Source organism: Diorhabda carinulata, chromosome 8 (genome assembly GCF_026250575.1).
Source record: "Diorhabda carinulata isolate Delta chromosome 8, icDioCari1.1, whole genome shotgun sequence".
NCBI classification, from domain to species: domain Eukaryota; kingdom Metazoa; phylum Arthropoda; class Insecta; order Coleoptera; family Chrysomelidae; genus Diorhabda; species Diorhabda carinulata.
In genome coordinates, this window is record NC_079467.1 from 8,052,459 (window position 1) to 8,075,496 (window position 23,038).

General features: G+C 34.0%; 1 protein-coding gene across 2 annotated transcripts in view; it reads left to right on the forward strand.

Moving 5' to 3' along the window:
* The window catches only part of LOC130897507 (arrestin domain-containing protein 2-like), a 295,987-nt gene that overhangs the window by 136,784 nt on the left and 136,165 nt on the right, over positions 1-23,038 (forward strand). The window lies entirely within an intron of this gene.

The window sequence follows — 23,038 nt, forward strand, 5'->3', positions numbered from 1 at the left end:
CCCAGCGGCTTTTTCCAATTTCCTGACCTCAAAGTTTCAAAAGATAGACAACTCTCGTATTATGACACCGAGACCTTCGTTTTGTATTTGAAACAGCGGCCGCAGGAAATCCAGCAATACGGAGTTGGGTAGGATGTTAAAGATATCAATAATATAGGTTTTCAGTAGAGAAGAATTGATTCGAATAATCCTGTTTTCATAAAAAAATAATAATAATAAAAAAATAACAGTAGAAAAATAATCATAGATATTATAGTTTTTAGTGTTGTTTTTGCATTCACACTATATTAGGCTTTTCTTGTCATTTCTTTTTTACGAAACCATTTCGATATCTCGCAAATTCATAAACCAAAATAAACCAATTTTATACATTATGAATGTGCTCTGTACACTTCTGTAAGAACCTATCCCAAACGTCTAATTGTACAATATCCAAGATTCTGGTGAAACTGGACCATATGGAAGACTTAATACGAACTAGTTATATGAATCCATATTAGCATAAAAGGAAAAAACTCCTTAATTCGCTCCCTCACTCGGCATATCCTGTCAGCCCACATAAGAGTTCGTCCACCACTAAGCTCCAAATAAGTGCGAATACAACTCCTCCTTGAGGATATCTCCTGCTAGCAGTAATTGAAATGGTGTTGCTCTCTACTTTCATTTATGCAGTTTTTGTAGATAGGTGAGGCATCCATCTGGAGGTTAACCTAATTATTCTTCTCGCGTCTATGCTCTTGTGATAGTATCGTGTGAAGTATTTTCAAAGGCGCTTTCTATGTCTGAGTAGCCACCCACTACGTTTTTTTGCCATAGCGTTCTGAATTGCAGTGTCTGTTTGGTTTGCGAATTAACACGGATGGAGAGGTTTGTACTTCAGAATCTCTATTCTAATATAATGTGTCGAGAGCTCTTCCCATCGTTTTAAGTAGAAACTAGGTAAGGTTGATTGGTCTGAAGGATTTGAGATGTGTGGCGTTTTTCTTTCCTGCTTTTGGTATGAAGGTTACTTTGGGTCTTCTCCAAGTCTCTGATATGTACCCTAGCTCTATCTAGCCTACTTCTACTTAGTGATTCATGGAAGTAGCATAGAACAAAATTTCTAACTTTTACTGACAAATATTTACTACTACCAAATTTCATGATACGGCTTTCAATCTTTCACACACAGTGATTTTCGCCCATAAAAACCTTTTCTATCAATCTGTATAGATTATGGTTTGAAAATAAAAGACTGTTAACATGTATTAGCTCAGGTATATTCATGAAAATTGGATATATTCAGATTATTCTGTAATAACATGTAAAATGACCGTACCAATTTTTTGATTAGAAATTGGGTTTTTATTACTCTCTCATGCATGAAAATAGACTATAATACAGAGTGAGTTTGGTATTATGGTGGTATCTACATTGTTGCCAGATCTTTCCTTTTTCCAGAGAAATAATGAACTTTGTTATTTCTAATGGATCAGCTTATATATTTTTTATTTATAGAATAATAATAATAAACAATAATTTTGGAGTTATACAGCATCTCCATCAAAGTTACAATAAATATTGTACATTTAAATGGCTACGATTGAATAAACTCGTTTTATTTGAATATTCTTCAATAATTCATGTGCTAATACAAATCTTGTAACAAGGTCTAGTGTCAGTAAGTTAGTAAAAAGTTCAACGAAACTGGTGCAGTAAAATATTTATCCAAATCGTGGCAGAAAAAACTTGAAAAACTGAAGACAAATCTTCAAATGTTTGTGTCATGTTAGAAGTAGATCCACATTTGTGAAGTGAAAAAATTACGAGTTTTAGTATAGGCGATTACCGCAGATGATCAAAATGGTGTCCATTTACTTCAATACAACAAGCCATACAATTTTTAAAACTTTGCAATACATTTTGCAACATCTCTGTTTGCTCAATTCTCTCTGTGGTAATCCTATCTTTTAATTCCTGAATATTCGCAGGTTTTGTTTTATAAACGATGTTTTTTACGAGACCTCACAGGAAATAGTCTAAAGGATTCATGTCGGGGGATCGTGGGGGCCATTAGATAAAACGACGCCTTCTAATCCATCTTCTGGGAAAGATATAATTTAGATATTGCCTCATCACAAACGCATAGTGAGGTGGGGCACCATCTTGTTGGAGCTAAATATTGTCGTTTGGGATAATATTATTGTCTGAAAATTTCTAATAATGAAGTTTTTTTAAATGTCATTGAAAATACTTACTTGGATTTCTAATTATCCGAGTCAACTAGATATAATACTATTTTCCGATAAATCTAAATACGCCGGACCATTTAAGTTACCCTCAATGGAAAAAGGAATAATTATTTTGTCGCTTTTTATTCCAGCCCATATATTCAGTTTTTCGAGATATGACCAGTATCTACAATTGTGCAGATTTACGTTTCCATCAATACATAAGGTTTGCCTCATCGCAAACATAACATTACTTTAACAATTTGGATCGTTTTGATTGTAACATTTTTCCATCATTAGGTCTGCAAACTGCAAACCAACGTTACTTTGAATGGATAAAATTTATTATCACATAAAATTTTTATTACGGATGTTTGCGAAATATCAAGTTCCCTGGATATTAGTCTAGTACAAGAGTGGATTTCTGGTAGGATGTGAATTATTAAAGATATTACACGTTCCTTGTTGACTTCTACGCCTATCACCGTATCTTAATATCATAAATATTATTTATTATTTTCCTAACAAGTGTGGAAAGTGATACTCTCCCGCACACACTGCAGTTGTCCTGAACGACGCGGAGCGGAGTTTGGGCAAGCGGTCAAGTGCGGGAAAGATAATTTACGCATTTACGAGTTAGGAACATTATTTTTTCTACAACCGTATATACAACAAAGTTTACCGACCCATTTTTAAAAAATTATTTTATTCCACCAAACATAACAATATATAAAACTTTAACTAAAAACTACTAATTATTATAAATATTAATATTGAAAACACAATTTGTTGCATTCTGTAGACTAGTAAGAATTGCCGGTAAAGTGGAGTTATTTGGTTTCAACAGGAAGGTAAATGACGTCGATGAGTTTGGCATCGGTTACAGGTCGCATAAAGATGATGATGACGGTGACGGCAACGGTTTTAAGACATTTGTAGTACAGAGAATTTTATTTGATATTTTTTCTTCTGATTCTCGGAGTCCCTCAGCGACAGTAGTAGACTTCCAGCCACCGAGGCGCTTTAGGCTGGTTATTTCTTCGCCGAAGTCAGCTAAGAACGTTGCCGAAGAACGTCTGAAACTGTGTCCTGTATAACTTTCCGGATTAGGTAGGCGTAAATATGCAGCAATCTCTGCTAGCTTCTTACCAAAAGTGTTTGGTAAGTATAAGGACCATAATGTATTAGATTTCAAAACTTACTAGGTCTGAAAAATACGTCAGAAATACCTCTTCCTCATAAGTTTTGCCTCCTTTTTCCTCACACCATGTAAGAAAATGGTTGTATTGCTTCTCATACCTTAGTCTGGATTTGGAAGGTAACAGCTCGGAATTAGTTTCATTTGCAGCCTTCAAAATGGCTTCGGGAAGTTCTTCGTCGGATGAATCCATTAATATTATTGTATCGGATTCGGTCTAATGTGGTTTAATTTAGAAGAAGATTGTACTTATTCGGTCACGTTTTGAGCAACTTTGACGTTTTAGTAACAATTACACGCCTGTGTTGACATAGCAACTGATATCAAACCCGGCGTCATTATTTTATATTTTCAAAAAATTAAAAATGCTACAAAAAGCTAGAAAAGGTTTAAATTTCATTTGATGGACTATTTCGTAAATATTTATTTACCTGTAGTAACAATAGTTATAACCTCCGAATAATTTGCATAATTTGCACTAGTGCGGGAAAGTGACACTTTCAAAACTAAAATGAGTGCGGAAAAGTGGGTTAAAACGCACGGTCGTACAAAAAATATTAATTCGTTCTTTTTCAAATAAACGATCCATTGTGACTTTCTATAAACTTACAACAACAATAATAATTTATTGAAACGTCAAATTTATAATTGTAGAAGTGATAACAATCTAAATGTAATATTTTAACTTCATCATAAATGTAGCTATAACTTCGAAATTATGGCATCTAGGTATAAGGAACGTTGAAGAAAAATATTAAGTATTTCTTAATGATTTATAAAAGCGAAAAATATACAGGGTAGTTACTTTAAAATAACAAAGTTCATAATTTTTCCGGTAAAAGGAAAGATCTGGCAACAATGTTAATACTGCCATATTACCAGCGGTATCATAAGACACTCGTACACAAAAAATTATTAAAATCGTACAAACCGTTTCAAAGATAATTGAATCGTTCATACGTAAAACTCACTCTATATATGTATGTATGTTAAAAAAACATAATAGGTTCGAACAACGAAAAGATATTTATTAATTAGACTACTCATGTAATTTTGATCACGTTATGTACCAAAACATTAACAATTCCATGGAGTTAATCGGAAATGGTAAGTTTCTATTGCTGATGAACCAGAGAAATAATCAATCCGATTTTTCATCTTTGACTCACCCACATATTTGTAATATTATATCAACGATAATAAATCCAACAAATATTGGGCGTTTAGAGCACTATAAAAATGCCTATATTATTTAAAGACTATTAGGATTATGACATTAATGAGCCAAATACAATCAAAACATACTTTCTCTTTTATCCGTGGCTTTATTTCGATGATATTAATGACTCAAATGGATAATTTAATTTATTAAATTAAAATTTATACTAATTATCAGAAAAAAAAGTTGGAATTAACCTCCATCGACGTCAATACAATGTCGTGCTCTCCTTTCATAAGATTGTCACACGTAACAAATTTTAACAGTTTGTACACGTCGCGTTTCTTTTGCTTCATATGTTACCGTGAGGTCGCTATTTATTTTTTTACGTAAGATCAACAAGATTTTTTGTACAGTAACAGGAAATTACTGTTTTTACTTCCATATCTTTCGTCACTTATACCATACACCAGAACAAGATTGTTCATCTCGATAAATGTTATTTCCAATTTGAAACGAAAACGTATGTTTTATACAGAATTGTATATATTGTAACTTCGGAAACATAGAAAATGAATGACCATAACTTCAATTGATAATTATATCTTATTTATAACAAATAACATAATAGAACCAGACTTGATACATTTGTCATAAAAAAGAGAATGTATCTGTTATATAAAACAATAAAAAATACCACAGTCTAAAAAGCGTCTGCAAAATATGGAATAATTAAAAATAAGTTGGTGGTGTCTGTCTGTAAGGCTAAACGTAAACCCGAATATGATCTACCTAATTTTCTTCATTAGAAAGGAAAAACTCAACCTCACGCCCATCAGGCTAGACGGGCAAGTCATTGAGTAGAAAACAGAGGGAAATATCTGAGACTCACACTTGATAGTACAATTCTCTGAAACAAACACGAAAATATGATAATCACTGAAACCACAAAAGTCCCGATGGTGAGCAGGAATTGGAGTTCTGGCCCAAAGATCTTACTTTAGATGTACACGTCCATTGTGAGACCAATCATCACTTATAGGTTAGGGGTATAGGGTACTAGAAATAGTCTGAATACTACGAGGAACAAGACTGGCTTACATATGTGCAAACGGGGCCATGAAATCATGCCCAACAGCTACACTAGAAGTGATTTTAATCTCCCACTTGTCCGCCTAGTAGGCGTGGCAGAAAAAACATCACGGAATTACCAAAGAAAAACCATCCAACAACCAAACCTGGGACATTCCTCAGGATGATGCATCGGAAAAGTTGATGTTTGAGAAAAAATTGATTTAAAAAAAAATGTACCTCAATTATAAGCTGTGGAAGTAACTAGGATCTAAACACCATATATGAAATGAACAGAAATGCCATTAAATGGTATACTGACGGATTTTAAGCAGCAGACAGAATAGGACTGTACGGGCCCAGAACCAAACACTATGAAACCCTGGTCAACACATAAAGGAGAAGGATTAAATGAGCTAAGCAAGAAAAATAAAGTTACTCCACAATGGACTCCGGGACACACCGGAGTGAAGGGAAATGGAATAGCTGATGAACTCGCGAAAGCAAGATCAGAGAAGCCCTTCATGGGACTCGAACCCTTCTGTGTTATCGGCTACAGAACAAGAAGCGAAATCCATTATTGGGACAACCTACAGTGGCTTAGACTTTCCTGGGAACTATAAGCTGAAAAGATCTGTATGTATCAATGTAAAAACAATCTACGAATACTAACAGGAATCTTATCGTGGCACTGTCGCCTCAATAGACTCTTAAAGACGGTATACTTAGCAGATAATGTGGCGAAGACTTTTGTTGCACTGGGGACGATATTTCTAGTCACATTCTTTCGAAGTGTGAAACAACATGGAACTCCAAAGCACTACATCTGGGAGAGTATGAAATAGAAGACGAGGATCTATGGCAGCTACAGTCATCCTACATTCTGAACTTGGGATCAAGGGATCAGCTGGGTACCCCAGTATCGCAACAAGAATAGGGAACACAATAGAACCTCTGGGACGTAGTGTATGTGGTATCACAATACATGAAAAACAGTTTTATTTTGGTGAGACTCGATTTACGAAATCATTTTAATCAAAAAAAAATGAAAGAAAAAACAGGTATTGTATAGGTATGGACGCTAGAATTCATTTCCGATCGCTCCTTTTGATGACGTTTGAAAAAATAATGAAAAAGATTCTTTTCCTGCTAACCATATATTGTAAAATATTAAGAATAAGAAAAGGAGACTAGAAATTCCAATCTAAATTGTTTTGTTAAGGTCTGTAACACTGTATTTTCCCCTGCTGGATATTTTGGAAATATTGTAATATTTTTATTAATAGAATCAGAATATCTTCCTTCTGAAACCAGTTCCAATACCTTCTACTTATTGCCATATATTTCATACCAACACGGTCCTTACTTTGTTTAAGTCATGGATAATACTCATCATAGCAACTGGTAAAAATTCTTTACTTTTTCTGTAATTTTCGCTTTGTTCTTTATATTTCTTAGATTTGAATTTTATTCAGTTCTCTTTTTGTTATTTGTTTACATTTCACTTTTTTCAATCAAGTTTTTGCTTCCGTTCTTCATAATTATGAATCTTCTATTTTTCTTTTTTTTTATCCTCTACTAATATAACAGAAATTCATCAGTTTTTTCCAGCTTAATGTAAAAGTTCTGTTTCATTAGGCACAATTTTTATACTAACCACGAAGGCGCTCATCATTTATCGACATCTTCCATACATCTCTTTCAATTCATTTGAACATTTGTCAATGTTCCTCAACCAGCAAGAGATCGAACAATTGTCCGCATTTTTGTAAAATTCCTTCATTTAGTGGGCGTTAGAGCTTTGCAGTTTTCCCCTCATACCGTAAAAAAACTCTAGTAGTAAAAGGTAAAGGATATTTGGATCCAGTTCATACTATGGAATACCCACAATATATGCAAGAAAATGAAGTTTTGCAGTACTTGTATATACTTATTATTCGAAATTTCATTGAACATTGATATAAGGTATGCATGCGGTTTGATTGATGTCTTCAATTGGTTATTTCATAAAATTCTTTGCTCATCAATAAAATTTAAATGTAAGCATTAGAGAATTTATCCTTCATGTGTTACATAAAAATGCGTACGTGCTCAGTAGTTCTAATACTGTTTCGATAATGTAATTTTTCAATTTCTAGACTTGAACAAAATTACATGGGGCATTGCTCATTTCCATTTTCATGCCTTCGAATTGTGCAAAAAGATTTTATTGATATTTCGTGAGTCAATAAAACCTTTAATTAAAGTAAATTTATTATATAAGTGTATTGTCAAATGTAAGTTCAGATTATATAAAAAACATTTCACACCTAATTTGTTGAATAATTTGATTAAATTAAAAATCGCTATTAATGTTCACTATTTGTATGTATTATTAATGAAACAAGTTCGTTCATTTTACTGCGCACTAAGATTCCATACGCACTAAGAAATATCCGCCCTTCTAGTCACAAATAATTTCTCACTGTTATTATTATAAACAAAGCCAACTATAAATAATTACATGTCAACTTAATACGATACGTTTTCCACGTTAATGACGATATTATATATTCCATATTTACACATTCATTATAGATGATAACTTTACGAAACGGGAATAATTGTATCGATTTTCATAATGAACCAGTTCAATTTTATTAAATACTGATAAAAATGGAACACAAAGATAAGGATTTGGAATACACCTCCAAATATTGTTAAAAAACATTCGATGTTTGTGACGATTTGGTAACCGGAAAATCTAGACAAAAATATTCTATCACTGATGGTAATTATTGAGGACATTATTTTGAAGAGTTATCAAGATAATTAGAACCATCAACATTTTAATTTTAGCCTGCTTAGCTATAGGTCTCACAAAGGCATATCGTAAAGATCTTCGAAAGTTGATCACATGTACGATTCTAATTCGGGCTATGCAATAAAATTACATGATACTAAAACCAAAGTTCTTAGGAATTTCAGTCACTGGAGAATTCCGGGAAATTACAAAAAATATGCAATCCTTCGACCAAGCCCAAATAGGACAGACTTGTTTCAAATTCCTTAGTCAATTAAATATTTGGACTGCAAGGATGTCCTTATTTTTAACCTTTGCTTTTGTTGGTACGGGCTCTATTTTCCGATGCCACTCTATGAGAATCTCTTTTAGATGTAGGATCGTACTATCATCTCCAGTTACAATTGAGCGGATTACACTTTCTTGGTCTTCATAGAAAAGTTTTAATTGCTGTGCAAATAATTCGAATCACTTTTGTCATATTTGAAAGATACTTGTTTTGTAAATGCCGGTTGGTGCTGTAATTTCGTTTTCGGCACCGGTCACTCCAAATAATTTTTTCCACTAGTGTAATGTTAATGTTATCTGACGTAGTTACCGTCTCAGTACCACCGTCTCAGGACCTAAATGTGTCATCTTCTAAAAATTCTTATCAATCTCACCAATTTATAAATATTGAAAATGATGGACATAGGTCACTGTAAACATCCTCCAATCTATTTTTGATTTGTGCTGTGTTGATTCTTTTCTAGTTAAAAATTTAGGGCCAATCTCAATCCAGACATTTTTCTAAACAATTTGATTATGTGCTCTATTATAATAAAATGGATCTAAACAGCAAGCTCAAACTTTGTTTGAACATTGTTAGACTTGTCACTGACGCTTGTATAAAGATTACTAAGATCCCACTATATTGAATCTATCTGGCCAATAAGTCATGAACCGTACTTCGTATTTTGTAGAGATTATGTATATAAATTTGGACTGAAGATATTAATGATGAAGTACTAGGATTTATGATAAAATGTGAAAATTTATTATGAATAAAACATTCCAACCAAATTGACCGAAATAGAAGAACTTTTGCAGTCAATTAACGCATTAATTTATTTATTATTAAGGACAGCAAACATTTAAAACAAACCGATGAAAAGGTGAGTCAAAAAAACTTGACTCCTTGACTTCGACGATTCAACAAGTGTGTTAAGAGCAGTGGAAGAAGACTCAGGTAGTCAGGTAAAAGTCTCTCTATTTTCAGATAGCTATACCCAGTCACAGACTTTTGTGTTATTATGAAATTTGATAGTGAGGAGAATATCCGTTTTATGAATTAGCCGTACTGAGAAGTCCTATTATAGTGGCACGTCAGCTGAAAGAAATGGAATTTATTATGAGGGTAAAAGTTAAGAAAAACCGAAGTAGAAAACAAAAAACTAAGAGAGGAAAGCAGCAAGCAAAGTGAAAAAATACAGTCCATGATGGATACCATAAAAAGAACGGATACACATATATCTAAACTAATCGAAACATTTTAAGCCTTGCAAAACAAAACAACGAAGAAAGACATCCGTCCTACCATCATAGAAGATAAAAGAGCGGAGAATAGACGCGAGAGCCCAATAAATCTTGAATCCAGAAATTTCAAAGAAAATCCAAAACTCCAAATGGATAACTGCCCAATAGAAGAAAAAAAAGAAGGCGGGGAAAAAACCACTTAGGAAGGAGACACCACGAACGAACAAATACAAATAAAACTGGAAAAAATCAGGAGACAGGGAGGAAAAAACCGGCAAAACCGGAGGCAAGGCACAATTAAAGGACTGGCATTAAACTAAGCTGAGGGAAAATAGACTGAAATCAGAAAAAGTATGGCAACTAACGAATCGCACATAGAAAAACGCTGACAACACCCGAAAATCACTACCAATATTCATGGTAGTAATAGAGCCCGCAGAAAAATAGTTCTGCAAAAAACTAAGATACCTATGCTACACAAAGATAATTGTGGTAGAACAAAAGAAGCACGACGGACCTGTACCATGCTAAAGGAGCCAATGGTTTCACCACGGACATAGTATGTGTAACATGGGCGTGCACTAGGTAAAAATCGAGGGAGCTCAAAGGATGAAGGATTACACTCTCAGTAAATCTGAGAAGCCGAAATGCAAAAACTGCAGAGGAAAGCACCCGGCAAATTACAGATAGTGCCAGAAAAAGACAGAAACAAAAAACCAGTCACGATAACCACACAACCAGGTGGTAGCTACGCACTAGCTACTATGAAAACTCCAGCTATAGCAGGACAAAGAACGCTTAAGCTATTGAGTTATTGAGTATGCTGCAGAATATGCAGCACTAATAGCATCGCGAACAGGTAAAGTGAAACGGAGAGCAACGGAATCGATAGATTAAGTTAGGTTGGTATAAAATTTATAAAAATAACAAAAAAAATACGAAAAACACAAAAACACATACCATAATAAAAAGAAACAAATATTCTAGGTTTTCCGAGAAAACGTACAAGAAGGTACTCCCGATTCGGTACCTGCAAGCAAGCAAGTACTGAGTTATACATCCGGAACAGCTGTGAAAAAGGCGAAAGACCACTCGAATTAAATCCTTTCCTGCCCAATAAGGTTGGAGAGGGTTTACCCGGAGCACCGAAAACACACACACACACACACACATTAAGACGTCCAGGCAACCAGAAAGACAAGATTGTACAGCATGGGCTAACTCTTAACAAAAAGATAAGATCTTCCGAATATCCCATAGAACTCAGAGGAGAGGAAGAAGTCTACGCGCAAAACTGCGACGTGAACGAGGATGAGGACCTGTTTAAAAAACAAGGAATGCTAGAGTGTCCTTTTTCGCATCCATCCATGGATTTAACCGGGGGTAGATGCTTGGAAATACGAGCTTTTTCGCTCGCCGTACGTGTGAGTGTGTGTGAATCGAAAACAAGACAAATTAATTAGAAATGCTGGGAATATAATTCGTGAAGTTGCAAAGAAAGATAGTTTAAATAACAGGTATAGTAGATTGACTAAAGCTATAATTGGTCTATTTTAAACTGAGAGTTCATTTAGTTAATCTATTTCATTTGGAAAGTACATTAGCAACAAATTATCATCGCAAACCGTTTACAACCAGTTTAAAGCCATTGAAATATTCAATAAAATGAGGTTTCGACAACCATTTCCTCTATGTTATTATTTTGGTTGAAACAGTTGAAAAGTATTATAAAACTAGTGGTTATTTCATAAAAAAATCAACTAATTGTAGGATTTTGAAGGTATTCAACCGAATTAAAACAGGTAACGATTTATTTATAAATTAAAATTTACTGTCGATTGTATCACCTAAGCCTGATTCTACAACATTTATTATCATGGGATCAATGTCTTTGTCTACCCATATTTTTTTCACAGTATCGCTCGCGGTCTCATCTAACATTAAGTCTTCTGTTTGACTTTTTCTTTCTTTTAAAAAACGGTTCTGATTCCTGTCTTCTGATCTGGAGAAATATAATATAAGCATACTTCCTCTTTTTGAGAATAACTATTTTTTCACTTAAAATTACATTACAAAAAGTATAAGAAGATCCTTTTATTTGGCAAAAATACCAGACAACAACAATAGAATATTTATTTCACGGAAACGTTTTCTGTTTTTTTTTGACGTTGACGTTTAATTTGTATGTGCAGTCGTTCTTAATTACACTGCCAAGAGCTCTATTCCCTTTTATTTAATTTGAATTTAACCCAAAAAGTTAGAGACCCAGCACACTTCCACTCTCTTGCTCAGCTCTTTTTGGTGAATACGCTGTATGCTACCAAAGTCAAGGATTGATCAAGTTACTCAAGTCTTTCAATGTCGAGCCTGTGGTAGAAGACGTGCTCTACCAGAAATCCAATGTGCCTGCAGAATCCTTCGAAGAAAATTCTTCAGCTGTACCCAGAATTTCTGTTTCGGGAACTGAAGCTGATCAGGTTGAAGCAGGGAATGATGAGAGTACGTTGCCAGTCGAACAGTCACTTCAGCTTCGCAGCAGTAGCCGCATCAGGCGGTTGCCCTAACCTAGCATTGCTAATAATTATGTGTTTATTACAGAAAAGAATATCACTATAGAAGAAGCGCTCGGGACGGATGAGTCTAATTTATAGAAACAAGGTCAGAATGTTGTTGGTAATCGATGGGTGCTGAAAGTGAAACGCAAAGCAAATAGCAATGTCGAAAGATTTAAAGCCAGTTTGGCTGCAAAGGGGTACACCCAGGAGGAGGGTGTGGATTTTGATCAAACCTTCAGCCCTGTTGCTCGATTTCAAAAACAATGAGAGCTCTGTTGAAACTGAATGAATGGCTGCTGCTGTAAGGTGCGATTATTGTTAGTTCGATGTGCACACTGCTTTCATCCAGCTGATTTTGAGGATGGAAGTGGTCGATGTAAACACAACCAAATTCTTTATGGACTTAAGCAGTTACCCCGCCACTAGAACCAAAGGTTTGTTCAGTGTATGGAATCTCAAAGCATGGTGGTAAGACTTGCAGATCCCTGTAAATACACCAATTGAAAAATGTACTTCTGACAAGAATGGGCCACAATTGGAGAAAAGGAAGCTGTTGGATGCCTGCTCTATCTGACTATGAGTACTCGTCCTGATATGCTGTAAGTGTATTTTCAGAGGTATTGGTTCGTCCAAAGGAATCTGACTGGGAAGCCATAAGAAGGATCTTCAAATGCTTGAATGGGACTTCACATTATGATCTGTTGTACTGGGTAGTTAAAGTGGTTCACTGATTCCGATTATGCCTACGACCCTGAGATACAACTCTCATGATCTGGATTTGCTCATGGCATTGAACACAAATGAAGCTGAATATGTAGCTGCAAGTGAAGGTGCGAAGTTGAGGGGCTGAGTAGATTGCTGAAAGAAATAACAAGCCAAGCTCGGTTACCAACGTTGCTTGTTGACAATATATAGAGGTGTGCCTCAACTTCATACGGGAACAAGTCATGAATGTGCAGATCAAGCTGGAACACGTTTCAAGTCATCATCAACTTGCCGACATGTTCACGAAGAGTCTCTCTGATCCTGCGTTTCCAACTAATAGGAAATTGGAGTCTTGAGTATGGGGGCAGTTGTTAGAACTACCTACTAAACACAACTCAAGACAACAACAATTTTTGACATTAATTTGTATGTGTAGTCGTTTTTAATTACACTGTCAAAAGTTCTATTCCTCTTTTAATTTTCTTGAAGAGTTGATTTTTGATAGGATTTTATCGAATATTGGCATTTCATTATTGTGAAAAACTGTGTATAATTTATATGGAAGTTTAATATCTTCAGAAAAATCCATTAGTTTATGACAAAAATTATCTTTTCAAGAACCAAATTGTCTTTTATTTATTTTAATAGTTTATACACCTCGCTAAACACAAAATCAGAGCCAAATTTCACTCTATCCTAATTTCCTAAACCCAAAGGGATACCTTTAGTACAAAGATTAATCTAAGACTTAACTAAAAGAAGGAGCATCTTTTTGTAGTGGCGAACCGAAAACGAAGTATACTAAGGCTCAGTACCCTACCCACTAGGGTGTCCCGTTATTTCCCAAATTGGATTTTGGTCTGCAAATGACCCTCAAATTTTTTGATTATAACATAATAATAATAAAAAAAAATATAATAATATATAATAGCAATTGTTTTTTTTTTAATTTGATATTAAAATGAGTATTTTATTTCAATAGATAGGAAGTTTCTCTAAATTTGGAATTTCTAGTCGTACAAATACTATAAATTGGTATTTTTATCACGTTATAACATAAATTAGTATAGCAAGAGATCTCGTTTTCGCTACTCAAGAAGATATATTAGAGAAACTTCAGTTATGTATAATATATTAATTACTAGATCAAATTCTTCAATTATATAAATAAATTAATTAAGTAGAAATCTAGTTACTAAAACTGGTTCGGCTTTAACATTTTCATAAATTTCACAATGTTTTAAAATACATAAAACTTAGTATAACGATTTCATTTATAACATCGCATACATATCATAACGTTTTCCTTTTTTAATTCATCATTTTATTTGTAACATTTCAATTTGAAACAAAAGTTGATGAACTCAACAACAGAAGTTAATGGCTTTAACAATTTAACAATAAACAATAAATGACAGTGTAACGAAAACAATGAGAGTTGAAAAAAGCGCGAATATGAATTGAAAGTTGAGGTTCATGAATTTGAGATAGTGAAAAAGTTATAAAATATTTGGGATCAAGAGAAAAAGTACAGAAAACTAACATCCAGAAAAAGTGAACTCTCATTAAGAATTACTTGAATTAATACCAACATTTTGTCAAGACTTGCAAGGATATATGTTGCAAACTGATGATAATAAACAAAAAGAAGGAAGGGTATAAGGATAGTGGAGCGAAAGTTATAGCAATAGATAGTTGACTAAACTATGCAATACTATGAGAACAGAAGGATCTTTTAAGCTGCAGGAAAAAGCAGGAGGAAGGAGAAAACAAAAAATACCCATATCTGCTAATTTTTTTAACCACGATTAAGTTTTTTTCTCTGAGAATGTATTTTACAGACAAATGAATTTAGGTTTGCTGCTATAAACGATTGTTAATCAACTGTGAGTTTGTAAGTTCATCTCTTGGATTATCAGGCCGTAGTAAAGTAGGCCTTGGTACTGGGGCACGAAGGTTTTAAACGCAACGAAAAGGCTAAACAATCTGCATCAATGTCGTAAACTCTAACAGAGCAATTAAATTCATATTAGGACAATCGTCAAAATTCATGACTCTACTGATAAGTTAAGCGAGAAAACGTTCAAAGCCTTTGTTAGTGTCATAACAGCTTACTGCAAATAGAAGCAACTTGTGTGAATTCCGTCGAACAAAGAAGAAACTGATGAACAAATAATATGTCAAATTCCATTTGTTCCGTAGTCAAAGTGACTGGCAAATAACTAGATGAAGGATTCAGTCTTAAGACTGATTTACTTAGATATATAAGAAGAATTAGTCTAGAGAATGTAATCTGGATCTATAGGATAATCGACGTGAAAGCGTCAAAAAATTTAATTCAACAAAATTCTCAAAAGAAATAACATAAAACATTTAAAACAAGATTATCAAATAGCAATTTTACATGTTCTTCACACAATCTTATATATTAAAAAAATTGATGATTTCCATTCTGAGTCCGTTCAGCGTTATACCCAACCGATTTGCTTAATTTTTTTTTTCAATAAAAGGTATTGATGCACAGATCAGCCATCAATCATCGGATTTCATCTAATTTTCACCATTCTCAAGTTATACTCAAATGCGATTTCTCCCTGTACATTACTTATGGGAGTTTTCACATACACACGTTCTATCCTCAATATCTCAGGTTCTATTCAAGATAGAGTCTTCGTTTTGATTTAAGAACACTTGCTGAAACACCCTCTTTCTTTTGAGTTTTTGAACATTTAAATCGGTTGAGTTGGAGAGAAGCTAGGCGCGGACATTCAATGTGGAGTTATGGATTTTTGTAGATTTTTGGCAATTTTTTTACATTCAAAGATCTATATCTCAGGTTCTAATATAGCTACAGAGTTTGTTTTTGGTTTAAAAACACTTGCTGAAACACCTTCTTTCTTTTGAGTTTTTGAACACTTAAATCGGTTGAGTTGGAGAGGAGCTAGGCGCGGACATTCAATGTGGAGTTATGGATTTTTGTAGGTTTTTGGCAATTTTTCTACATTCAAAGATCTATATCTCAGGTTTTAATATAGCTACAGAGTTGTATGTAGCCCTATCACGTGGGAAATCGTTCAAAAATGTCGAGGTAGAGATTAAACCAAACGGTCGACGCACAGCCAATGTTGTTTGTGAAATTATATAGTCTATTGTATTATGAACAATGTAGAAGTGATGGCTGATTTTTTGACCGTGCCCCGATACTTTTTGTATACCTTTTACCATCTAAGTATTGATTGATGTTATGACGAAGCTATAATTATCTACATAGTCACTGTTGCGGAGCAAGACGGGTCCGGAGTTGACTTTAGGAAATGATATGCGATATCTCATATCTACCTGTATTGCACTCTTAAGAAGTTTTACAAGCGGTCATATACTATCGGCTGTTTGCTATTATCTTACGACTCGGGTTTGTACCCGGCTCAACATTAGTAGCAGATAGAGCATTATTCCTCTCCATTACGATGATCTTAACAACGAAGTATACCCATTATGCACAATCAATTTCTTTCAAAGGAAAATGTTATTTGTTACTGCTAGAGGTTCCCAGTTATAACAAAGTTATTTCTCAATCTCTCGGAAGATATTCAGAAGGGTCGATAAGAACAAATGAATTTTTTTGTTGAAGTTATAAAGTTTTTGGTTGTTCTTCTTTTATGTTGAACTTTTGGGTATGGTGTCCATACCAATACACTGTTAACAGGTTGCAAATGGTGATAACCCTCAATATAGAGGCTAGATCTAAAAATACGTCATTTAAGATACATTTTTTCTAATTTGATTGTTTCAGGGTCATCGTAAGGATATTTCAGTCAGGTAAACACCTTGTATAACTTGAATTTTGTTAGTGCTAGAAGCATCAAACTCAAGATCAAAAACACGGCGGCGCGGGGGGTCGATCGCGTCTTCGTACACTTCGGTCGTCGACGTTACAATTTTTATTCGCGTGCATAGAAAAATTCAAGTAAATAGCTGTGAAATACCGATATGTTCGTGGTTCTAAAGAAAAAAAAAACGTAGTTGTGCCTCAATCTAAGTTAAAATATTGGTAGTATTTCTAGAAAACCCGTTGGTTTCTTATAAGGCCAATTAAATAATTGATCATTGGCCTTGCTATGCTATGGTACATGGTACAACAACACTAAAAAACTATGAACATATGAACACTCAGTTTTTAGTCATAAATACGTAACATTACTGTTAAAACAATGTTTTAACATTAAGAATAAAGAGAGCTGCATGTAAATGAAATTATACTGTAAGATAGGTTTAGTAGTCTCTCTAGTCGCAATTGAAGTCAAAAATATTCTTCTTTTTGACGTCCCCACCACTCGAAACGTCGACGTCAGAATAGACTAGAAAGAGATAGAGAGTGGTATCACACCTTGCTTACCTATCTTTAATATCAACCGCATTCCACAGTAATAAATTTATGTACAAAAGACATCTCCTAGAATCAGCACTCAGCCGATTTCTTCAGTTTGTTATTTGTATAGTTGGCCTTGTCTTTTCCATCATTCAACTTTCATCATCATCTGTTCTAGGTTCATTTAAGTATTCCACACCCTCAATATTTTGACTAGCTTCTTTTCTATTCTATCTATTCTTGGTGTTAGTATAAGAATTTCCAATGAATCTAACTCAATGGAAAAACAAAAAGTCGCCTGATTTATTACTCCGTAGAAGCCAATTACGTCAGCTAGACCTAGTTCTTCTTTTTTTTCATAATAGGTCTAACGCTTTTTTTCTTCTTCGATATCTTTCCTCATCCTGGCTCTAGATTGTTACTCCACATCTTTCGTGGCCAAACTCTACTCAGCGTTGCAATTGGAGATTTATCCCGTACTATTTTTTCCAGTCTATCATCTGTCATTCTACTAACGTATTATTTCGTATATCGTTAATGTTTCCACGTCACATAATTGTCTGATTTTTTCGCTCCTTTCATTTCTGTGATTTCAAAGTGTTGTTCCGTTTTTAATGTTTCTCTCTTTGTTTCTGATGTATGGGTCATTATGAGTCCGATTGTCGCTTTGTGAATTCGTGCATTTGTTTCTTGTCTAAGGGATTTATTCTGCCACACTACGCTCTGAATACATACCATGATCATATTTTCTCTCGCTTCTTGTCCTCTTACTTCATCTTCTACGTCTCCATAACTTACTATATCAATTTCAAGATACTTGTATTTCATTCTCTGTTCTATCATTTAACATTTTATTTCTAATCTACATCTAATGGGATCTTTTGGGGTTTTCTTCGTTTATCGTTTATGCGCGACTGATTGTCTGAGTATACGTTTCGATGGTCTGGATGGTCTATTGTACAAAAGGTGAATAACATTTTCCACTTTAATACGGTCTTGTCTGAGGTCAATGAAGCGTGGGAATGCTGGTTTGTTATATTCTATTGATTTCTCAACCAGTTGTCGTAAGATAAATACTGCGGAATATTGCTGATCTGAATCCTTACTGTTCATCTTCTAGTATTGTGATCTAGTTGATTTTATCGGTGATAATTTTTGTAACGAGTTTAAATGTGAAATCTAGCAGATTTATCTCCCTGTAACTGGCCATTTATAGTACTTTATCTCCTGTTGTAAACATGATTTTGTATTGGTTCGTCAAATATCTGGTATTTTACAATGCCGCAAGATTTTTCGGGTGAGATTTCTAAGTTGTTCTCTGAGATGTTTAGCCACCGTATTTTACTACTTCATTATGGTCTCCACGTTATTCCTTATGTGCCGTATGTTGGTTTTCTTAGTATTACCTTCTTCTTTAAACATCTCTGTTAGGTAATATATCCATTTGTCATCTAATATTTGATTTGATTCGCAGAGTTCAGCTATTTCTCTCTGTTATTGTCTTTTCATCGTCAATATTTGTTTTTGGGCGCTGTAGAAGTCTTCCTCCAATTTTTTCAAGAATTGTTCCCAATGTTCGCTTTTTATCTGTCTCACTAACTACTGAGTTAATCTCGTTTCTAATCAATTTGCATCTGTTGTAAGATTCTGGTATTTGTAAAATTTTATACGTTAAGAAAGCTTCTCGATTTTACTTACATTTGTATTTAACTTCTCTATGGAAGTTGTGTTATGGTTTTTGTTGTTGGTTATGACTAAGTGTGTCAGCTCTCGATTATATCTTTCTCTGTTTTTTTTTAGTTTTTCTCCTATTTTTTCCTAGTCTGTTTTAATATAAATCCTTTGTTCATTTGTGCCACAGGGAATTTATGTTTTTTTTCTGCTTCCTTCCTTGGTGACTATTGTATTCATATTTTCGCCAATAAAGATTGTGATCATTTTATGCATTAACGGAGTTTAATGTTCTGACGTCTAGTTATAGGTCTAGTTCCATTCTTCGTTGTATTTTTTGGGCAAAGATAGAAATTTTTTCATGTCCGATCGGGATTTCTACAAAAAGTACCGTTTTCGTTATATATTGGTAAGTTAAGATACTGGTTTTATATTTTTCTTATTAATGCATCTAAATGTTTCAAAATTAGTTTTTTTTATAGATTTTAAAAGAAAGATAAATTTTGACGTTTCGACTTTTCTTTAAGTCTTTATCAAAATATTTTGAAACAGAAGAGACCTAAAATCAAGAACATTTAGATGCATTAATATATCAAATGGTCTAAGAAATAAGAAATTGAAGAAATTTATTTTTCTTATATTAATATGCCTACTCCTTGCTTTGCTCTTTTGTCTTTGTCCACTCCGCTGTTTATGAGGATTTTGTTGCCATATTCCTTTTGCCCTTTGCCCTTTGCCTTTCTTTTTTGTTTCCTGGATACCGCAGATCTCGATATTCCTCTCGTTCAATTCATTGATCACCTTTTGATTTTGTTATTAAGTGATGTTATGTTCCAAATGGCTATTCTCATTATGTGTTTGTTTCTCCATTTCTTTATCTTTTTCCTTGCGAGGGTCATTATTGTTGAGTCAATCCATATCCGAGGTTTTCTATCGATACTCTGAGCTAGTCATCTGTTTTCTGTGGGGTATTCTGCTGGCCCCCCAACTTTCCTCTTTTTTTCGGACTTAGGACCGGCAACAGTGCAAGTAAGCAACCCAGAAGTACTGCAGGTTCAGGACCTAGATAAAAAAAAAGTATTTTGAAAAGATTAAACATTAACATTTTGAAATATCAGTGTAAAAAGTGCATCTCATAGGTTCTAAAGAAATGAAATATTTTAGAAAAAAATGCTCTTTTTTTCCTTCAGCTTTTCAGTTATAAGTAGGTTAATTACGTGAGAATATAAGTGTACATAAGTGTACATCCGATATATTAATTATTTTGTTACAAACGTTATTTCGTACGAAAATACTCGAGACATAAGGAATTGTCTACTAAAAGAATTGATGCACCGATGAATTACGTATGCCTCATCATTTCATTAATCTCTTATTCATGATAATAGACCATAGAATAATGATTTTGGTAATAGATAAAAATATTATATACGAGTACGTATCCAACATTCTATCAATTATTACCATCGTTTAAACAATTTAAAAATTTCCATTTATAAACGAATTTCCTAATATTTCACATCATTAATGTTTCCGTCTGTTGAATATCACATCTGTTTAATATGATCACGAAATTTAATAAAGGAACAACAATTTTATATGGAAATATTTTTAATTGATATATCACGAATTGAGATTCAATTAAATATCTGTCAACTCTAAGGAAAGGTGCAATTTATCTGAAATGCTATCCAATTATAATTTAACAAAATGGAAAATAACTCTCTACAATTTTAAGTTAATTCATTTGACTTCGATGCGATGCTATTTATCATATAAATTATTCACTGAATGAATATTTTTGAATCCTCACTTTGTCTACCGATTTGGAATAATGACTGTTGCGAAATAAGGGGAAGCACTATTTTATAAAAGGCCAAAGTTGAAATGTCCTTTCTAAGATTCTATAATAGTCTAAGATCCTACCTCTTGATCTTGCAGGTATCTGTTTTTTTGATAAAATTAATTTTAAATCTTGAGGTGTATGAAATGGATTAAAGATAGTTTACCTTGTAAAAATTAGCTGCAATTATCTGTAATTAATTTTAATGTCATTAAAATACTAATATGACTTACAGCTATATGTTTTTTCAATCAATCTTACAGCATTTGATAGAAAATGATGTCACAAATCAAAATAAAAATGGTTGTCAGCTCTCAGCAGGCCGCAACATTAGGGCTGCCAGGTGTAAACAGGTATATTATTGTTGATTAACTGCATTCACCGGTTTTTTTTTAATTTTATGCAAAATTAACGTTTTATATACATTGAACATGAAAATCCATGGTTGCCAGCTGCACAATGACCGCAAACAGAGGTTGCCATGATTTTTGTGAAAAACTCTCGCTCCAGGTAAGTGGAAGCGCATTGTTACGTGCTGTTAACAATATTATAAAGTTGTGTAAATTAAGTTTTATTATTTTTTCACTTATTATTTATTAAACATAAATTTTTGGGCATAAGGAAATTAGACTACGAAATGCCTAAACCGCATATAAACTGGATAAGTGTCGTAGGTGCCATGCTTTGTCCTTATTCATCGCACGTAACAATGCGTGCTTCTTCTCTCAGTAGACCAATTTGAATTTAATATATCAATAGTTTTGGGCCAAAAATAATAATTTGTCACTGTACACAAACTCCGCTTTATATCTCGACCAACTTCTAGAATATACTAAAGGCATTTATGACGTGTTGGATGATGACCTAAATTCGTGGAAAATTTGAATATAAAACGGAAATGGGCGTAATCTTCAAACGAGTTTCAATCTTTTTGAATCTCTTCAATGCGTTTATATACCCTCTCCTTCAGAATCTCTAATTACGATAAAACTAAACTGTGTATAGAAATTGTTCTTCTACAGTTTATTCAACAACCATGGTATTGTTAGAGAAAAAGCGTATCCAAGTATTGATATTGTTGGTATGAGACAGATGTAAGCTGGTGATGGAGGACAATCCCATAGAACAAGTTAAGCAATTAAGATATCTGAGCATAGACATATCAAGTACCCACGATCCAGTTAAAGACCTAAGAAGCCAGATTAACAAAGCATCCGCACTATCAGGATGCCTACGAGATATAGTTTGGTCCAACCCGTACATGCGCAATGATAGCAAAATTAGAATCTGCAAGACTTGTATCAGATCCATCATGACGTACGGCACGGAAGTCCGCGAGGACACCAACAAGATGAAACAACTGCTGAGGGTGGCCGAGATGAAAACACTGAGAACAATAGTGGGGAAAACAAGAAAAGATAGAGTAAGAAATACAGATGTCAAAGACCAATGCGGGATACAAGACATTGTGAGATGGGGAAGACCACGTAAGAGGCAGCGATACAACCATGTAATACGGATGGACGAGAGAAGACTTCCGAGAATAGTCCTAGAAAACAACCCGCCCGGCTCAAGGCCACCCGGGAGACCACCTAAAAGGTGGAAAGATAGTTGGCAATCCAACTCTCAGGAAAAGATGCAGAGGCAGCTTCAGACTTAACAGATCGACAGATCTCCAAGAAGTAGAAGAAGAAGAAGAGGTATGAACACATATTTCCAAAACCGAATATTAAGCCCATTCTAAAATGAAGGAATTGTTCCAGCTGGGCGATACTTAGACAATTCAATATAGAAATGAATACTTACTCTAGCTGTTATATTTTTCAATGAATTAGATGAAGTTATCCTCAGAAATAGATTATAATTTCAACACAATTTGAAATTTCTCGCAGTTAATATCTTAGCGCCTTTTTATACTGATTACTGTTAAGGATATCTAAAAAACATAATATATCAAAAC